A 6,217-nucleotide genomic window follows, 5' to 3' on the forward strand; every position below is an offset into this window, starting at 1 on the left:
TTATATCTTGGTAATTCTGGGATTACGCAGCACATCCTGGTATATTCTGCGACTGTGCGCACTGTTGCTAGGGGGTTGTCTCTGTCCCTCTGGTGGTCGTGAAGATGAAGGCCGTAGTCTTTCTCCGCGTTGTGGCTCAACTTCTTTCTTTATTTGGTCATGTTGGCCCAGCGTGAGACAGGAAGGCAAGATGTTGATACACTAGTTTAACAACTTATCAGGAGATGGTTACATGAACTTTGCAGCAGTGTTTTTTTTTAACAAAAGAGGCTACTGAGATGCAGAAGGAGAGAAGGGGAGGGGGTTCTCTATTTTGTTACATTAAGCAAAAGAATTTTCATAGTGTTTAGCAAAGCATTATACAGCTCCTTACTTCAGCAGGGAGTTTTCACAACTCCCGTTCCTCAAACAGAACTCCTTGTTTTTGTAATACAAAAGACAATGAACAAACATTTATTGTGTATTACATTAGGGCTGGCATGGTAGTGAATGCTGGTTCTCTGTGTTTACAGATGGGGATGAGCCTGTTTAAACTAATTCCAGTTCAAAAAGTATCAGTTATTAGCTTGATGATATTGTAAATCCATTATTAAAACCTGCAGAAAAAGCAAAGGGGATTTTTGCTTCTAGATTCACCAGAGATATCTTGTCTGCTCTCTGCGTGCTTTTGAGATAAAGTTGATTTTATAAAAGAAAGAAAAAAAAACCAGCTGCTTTTCTTGCTCTCTTCCTACTTTGTTGTGCTTTGCCCCTCCCCTTTCCCAGGTGATTTGGTTTGGGTGCTGGGCGGGGCCAAAAGGTATATGAGCCCCAGGCATGGCATCAGAGTGCTCCTTCTGCCTGGGCTGCTCTTTGGGGTCAGTGCTTTGTTTTTTCTTCAGTCAGTTGCAGGGTTCTTTAGGCAGGCTGGAGTCTATGAATTTCTGGATTTCTAAGTGGTTGGAATTCTAGATCTCTAAGTGCTTGAAATAGAGGGATATTTAGTAGAGGCTGCTGGCTCACTTTTTTTTGGGATGGTGGCATATGCTCCTGTTTTTGAGATATTTTTTAATCTTTAGAGGTATAAAACCACTTGTTTTAGTTCCCTGGAGAGTTAAACCAGCTTGATTACATGCTACATATGGCTTGGCAGCATAGATGCAGCATTACCAAGAGACTGAGCAGGGTTGTATCAGAGTCCCCTTTTTCCTCTGCAAAGGGTAAGTCTGTAATTACCCCTGCCGGGGCTGCTCTGTGTGTGTGTCTTTTTGGCATTTGTGGAGCTCAGTTGTTTCTTTTTGTGTGTGTATGTTCTAACTTCTTGTTTTTCTGAGCTGTAAATAGTGTGTGTGCTGAGTGTGGTTGGCAGGAGGAGGTGGGGAGCTGCTCAGGACTGGTAGGTTTGGTTTCTCAGAGTGTGCGGCAGCCTTCCTGTGCGATGTGACTGATTGTTGGGCGGGAACATTCTAGCTTGTGTGTGTTAAGCAATGTAGCTTGTGTAGTGTGTGTTGTGTGGCCCGGGCAGAGTTTGCTGTGGCGCTGTGAGCAAAGAGTCTCAGTTAGAGCTGTTGAGCAACTGAAGTAAAGGAGCTGGGAAGAGAGAGGTATTGCAGCAGCGTACTGGGTCTGGCTGGAATGTTAACTTTCCTGGCAGCAGCCCTTACAGTGCTGTACTCTGCGCTTATAGCTGGAACAGCAGTGGTATTACACCAGTGTTGTGTCTACTGCTGAGCAGCAGTGGAACAGCATTGGGCCTTTCTCTAACCCTCCTAGGGGGTGGGCAAAAAGTGAGGAGAGAAACATCACTAGGGCAGCTGACCTAAACCAATCAAAGGGATATTCCATACCATGTAATGTCATACTCAGCAATAAAAGTGGAGACAGGAAGAGGAGGGGAGGGGTGGGCTCTCGTTGGGAAAACGTCGGTCCTCCTCTCGAACCCCGGCTACGTGCATTGAGGCCCTGCTTCAAGGACATGGTCAATCATCACTCATTTGTGGGAAGTAGAGAGTAATTTCTTTCCTCTGCACTTCCATATAGCCTTCATTTATTTTATTTGTTTGTTTTCCTCCCTTCTTTTTGTTTTTTCTCTTTCCCCCTCCCTTTTCCCCTTTCCCTTTTTATTTTCCTTTATTTAAATTGTTTAGTTCATAATAATCTTTAATTATTATTATTATTTCCCTTTAATTAAATTATCCTTATCTCAACCCGTGAGTTGTTCTTTGCTTTACTTCTCCCGCTCCTCATCTAAAAGAGGGGGAGTGAGAGAGCGGTTGTGGGGTTTAGCTGCCCAGCACGGTAAAACCACCACAAGCAGGTACGCTGTGGCTGTGAGGTGCCTCAGAGTGTGCTTTTCTCCTGTCTTTGCAAGTGCTTTGTGCAGTCATGGACAGGGAAGGGAAATCCTCATGTCACGAAGCACTGAGGGAAGGTTTGTGTTTTCAGCCTGGTCATCCCTTATCCAAAGCGAAGGGAAGATTATTTGGTGTTTGATTGTTTTGGCGTATAATCTGTTCTGCACCTGGATTTTTCTTTCTAAGTAAAAAAAAAAAAAGTTTGAGCTATTTCCAGTTAAGCAATTTCCAGTTACTTGCTGGGCTGTATTGTCCTTTTAATATTCAAAGCTGCAGCAAAAGCATGGGGATTGTTGCTTCTAGATACACCCCAGTTCTCTTGTTTGCACTCTGCATGCTGTTGAGCTAAAGCAGATATCAATAAAAAAAACAAACAAACAAAAAAAACCACACACAAACAACAACAACAAAAAACCACCATTGGGTGATTTGTTGTGAATGCGACGATCATTTAATCCCTTTGTTTTCGCAGGTGGTGTGGATGATACTGGCTGCACTGTTGGAGCTTGGACTCGGAGAGGAACACGTGAGCACAATCGTATGTTGCATCAGTACTAGTCAGCATTGTGGAGCAGGTGGGCATCATGGCTGGCGTGTTAGTGAATGCTGTTACTCTGTTTTTGCAGCTGATGATGAGCCTGAGAGTTGCCTAAGATGACAATCAGTGCCTGTGCATTTCTTGAGGCGGAGGGAATTTACCATGCAGCAACCTGAGAGCTAAGTTGGGGGGCATCTGGTATTTGCATATCTGGGGTGGCTAATGGGAGCTGGGAGCCAGAGCAGCGTGGAACCAGCTGGCTGACTAGACTTGGTGCCACGGTGAGGGTGGCTCAGGCTGGGTCATGTTCAGGCTGCTTGTGGCTGGGTCACCAGGCTAATAGAAGAAGCGGGATTATTTTGTAGTGTGAGTGCGTGCGCCAGGCAGGACAGTTTTCTTCAGTTCGTCTGTCTTGTGTTGCTTCTGCAGCGTCTGTTCTGTGCTTCTCGGGTCTTGATATCCTCCTAGCTTTTTAGACTGGACTGACTAGACAGACTACTTGGTAGCGGTGCTGAAGGGCCTCAATGCTTGTTTTGTCATTATAGCTCTGATCTGAGCACTTCTCGTCTTGCAGTTGCTGCTTAAAGAGCATATCTGTTTCAGGTCTTGTGCATCGTATTCTGTTTGAGATCGCGTCTGTTTCCATCCTCACTCTTGCAGAAGTCATCTGGGCCGCATCAGGAGCTCTTGCTTGGGAATTGAATTCCTAAGCATCTTCTTCTGGGGTTTTCAGTCCCCATCCTTCTGGTCTGTTGTCCTGAAGGCAGGCTTTTTAGGCCTCCATCATCCCAGTTCTGGCAGTTGCTTGCAGTTACATGTTGTGACATTTGAGTCTCTCCTGGGGTCTGCTGCAGAGCACCTATTCTGACTTGCTGTTGCCATAGGGCTTCCCTCCGGGGGTCACTTTTTCTTGTGCCTTGTGTTGTGTGTTTTGTTTGTAGTGTTTGTGGCGTGGCTGTGTGTGTATGTGTTTGGTCTGGAGCTGTCCTGCCTGGCAGTTAGTGAATACTGTGGCAGTGCATTGGTGTACTAATACATTGTCCGGACTGTTTTGGCAAAGACATCTGGTCCGCCTCTGGGCATGTACTGAAGGGCAGCTGGCACAGTCATCTCTGGTGGTTGGCAGATGTGGATTTGGGAGAGTATATCTGCTTGTGAGCAGCTGTTCGCATAGTGCTTGAATGGTGTGGTTGAGGAGGTCTGTTGAATCTTGAAAGCTTACAGATATGGGGTTTTGAAATGTTTATTCTTATTTCTTTCCTGTCCCCAGTAGAGTGTAAAACCTAGGAGGAACCTGTCACAGGAACGAACTCCTTCTGGAACTGTTCAGCACTCCGTAGGCAACTCGGTGACTGGCTTGGAACGGAATTGATTTTGTTGGTGTATAATCTGTTCTGCTCCTAGATTTTTCTTTCTGCGTAAATAAAAGTTTGAGCTAATTCCAGCTGAAAAAGCTTCAGTTACTTGCTTGGTCATATCGTCCTTCTAACATTCAAAGCTGCAGCGAAAGCATGGGGATTGTTGCTTCTAGAAACACCCCAGTTCTCTTGTCTGCACTCTGCATGCTGTTGAGCTAAGCCTTATAAATAAGTAAATAAACCACAGCTGCTGCTCCTCCTCTTTCTACTTTCATGTGCTTTGCCCCCTCCCCTTTCCCAGGTGATTTGGTTTGGGTGCTGGGTGGGACCAAAAGGTATATGAGCCCAGGTATGCCATCAGAGTTCATTCTGCCTGGGCTGCTCTATGGGGTAAGTGCTTTGTTTTTCCTTCAGTCAGTTGCAGGGTTCTTTAGGCAGGCTGGAGTCTATGGATTTCTGGAATTCTAAGTGCTTGGAATTCACTTAACAGAGGGATATTTAGTAGAGGCTGCTGGCTCACTGTTTTTGGGATGGTGGCTTATGCTCCTGTGTTTGATCTGTATTTTAATCTCTAGATGAATCAACCCAGTTGTGTAACTCTCCAGAGGACTAAAACCAGCTTGATTACATGCTAGAAGAGGCTTGACCACGTAGGTGCAGCATTACCAAGAGACTGAGAAGGGTTACCTTTTTCATCTGCAAAGGGTATGTCTGTCATTACCCCTGCTGGGGCTGCTATGCATTCATGGCCTTGTGGCATTTGTGGACTTGAGTTTTTTTTTTTTTTTTTTTTTTTTTGTCTGGCTCTGGTCTCTGTGTTTGAGTCCTCCACAAGGAGCTGCACTGTTTGCGTATCCATCGTGGTTGTGACCTTCTCTCTTTGTTTCTTGTAGCTCAGGGCATAGGCACGGAAACTTGAACGAAGCATGAGGATGAGTGGACAGCAGTGGTGGCCCCGAGTTGGTCGGTGGACTGTGTGAGTCTGCTTCAGCTGTTGGGCCGGCTTTGCAAGTGCCTTGCAACAGCAGAGTATGTCTCCTGCCATGTTTCTGACATGTGCCAGACGTCAGCGGTTCCCGTTCCTGAAATGCTGGAGATGCTCGGAGCACAAGAGGAGCTGGGAGCATGATGCATCTCCTTGGGATGTTAGGTGAGCGAAGCGGTGGTACTGGGTTGGAGCACGTGGCTCTGGGGCTTCTTGGCTGTTGCAGCAGGGGAGGAAAGGAGTGGGTATAGACTGTTTTGTGGATTGTCATGTTTGTCTGTTCTTTCTCCCTGGTCTAAGCCCCATGACCTTGGTTTGGCACACTGAATGGAAGTGCTAAGCCTGGATCGGGAAGGTGAGTGGAAAAAAGTTGGAAAACGGGTATTGTTTTTGGTGTAGAAGTTTCTTGATGCACCTCTGGGTGACTCCTCTCTTTCAGGGATGAAGAAGGTACTGGGAACATCCTAGCTGGCCTCTGTGGTCCACACTGAGGATGGTTTCTGAGCCCTGAGAATTAAGTCCAGGGGCAAATACTGTGTGTTGGGGAGCGTTTGGCAGGGGGAGATGGGGAGTTTTCTAGAAGGTGTCTATCTGATTTCAGTAGCGGAGCAGGTCAGTTGACTACTACTTTGTTTCTGAGCAGGGTGTTTCACTGGAAGAAATTTGGCTGGTGTGCTGGTGCGTGATGGCACTTTATTTCTGCTGGTGAAGAGGAGCCTTGTGCCTGAAGCAATGTCCTGGCTAAGCTTTGTGTTCCTTGGTGAGGATGGAACCTGCCTCCCAGCATTCCCAAGCTAAGCTGGGGGGAGGGGCAAGTGCTATGTTTGAGTTGGGGTTGTGAATGCACCCATAGAGCGAGGGTCAGTGCTTTTAAGTCATTGCTTTGGATGGGGCCTTTCAGGATTGATCAGGTCAGGCAGAGAGATTATGTGTGGGGAGTTCTGTCACGTACAGTGTGAACACATGGCAGGCAGGGCAGTCCCAGCTTGTCATCTGTGTTCTG

The 6,217-nt window shown here is 46.5% G+C and overlaps 1 long non-coding RNA gene across 1 annotated transcript; it reads left to right on the forward strand.

Moving 5' to 3' along the window:
- Window positions 1-5,233: 5,233 nt before the first annotated feature.
- LOC311215768 lies at window positions 5,234-5,974 on the forward strand. Its single transcript, XR_014618916.1, has 3 exons — window positions 5,234-5,379; window positions 5,515-5,569; window positions 5,858-5,974. It is a non-coding gene; the product is annotated as an uncharacterized lncRNA (long non-coding RNA).
- The last annotated feature ends 243 nt before the right edge of the window (window positions 5,975-6,217 follow it).

Source organism: Netta rufina (genome assembly GCF_964035555.1).
Source record: "Netta rufina genome assembly, chromosome: 17".
NCBI classification, from domain to species: Eukaryota; Metazoa; Chordata; class Aves; order Anseriformes; family Anatidae; genus Netta; species Netta rufina.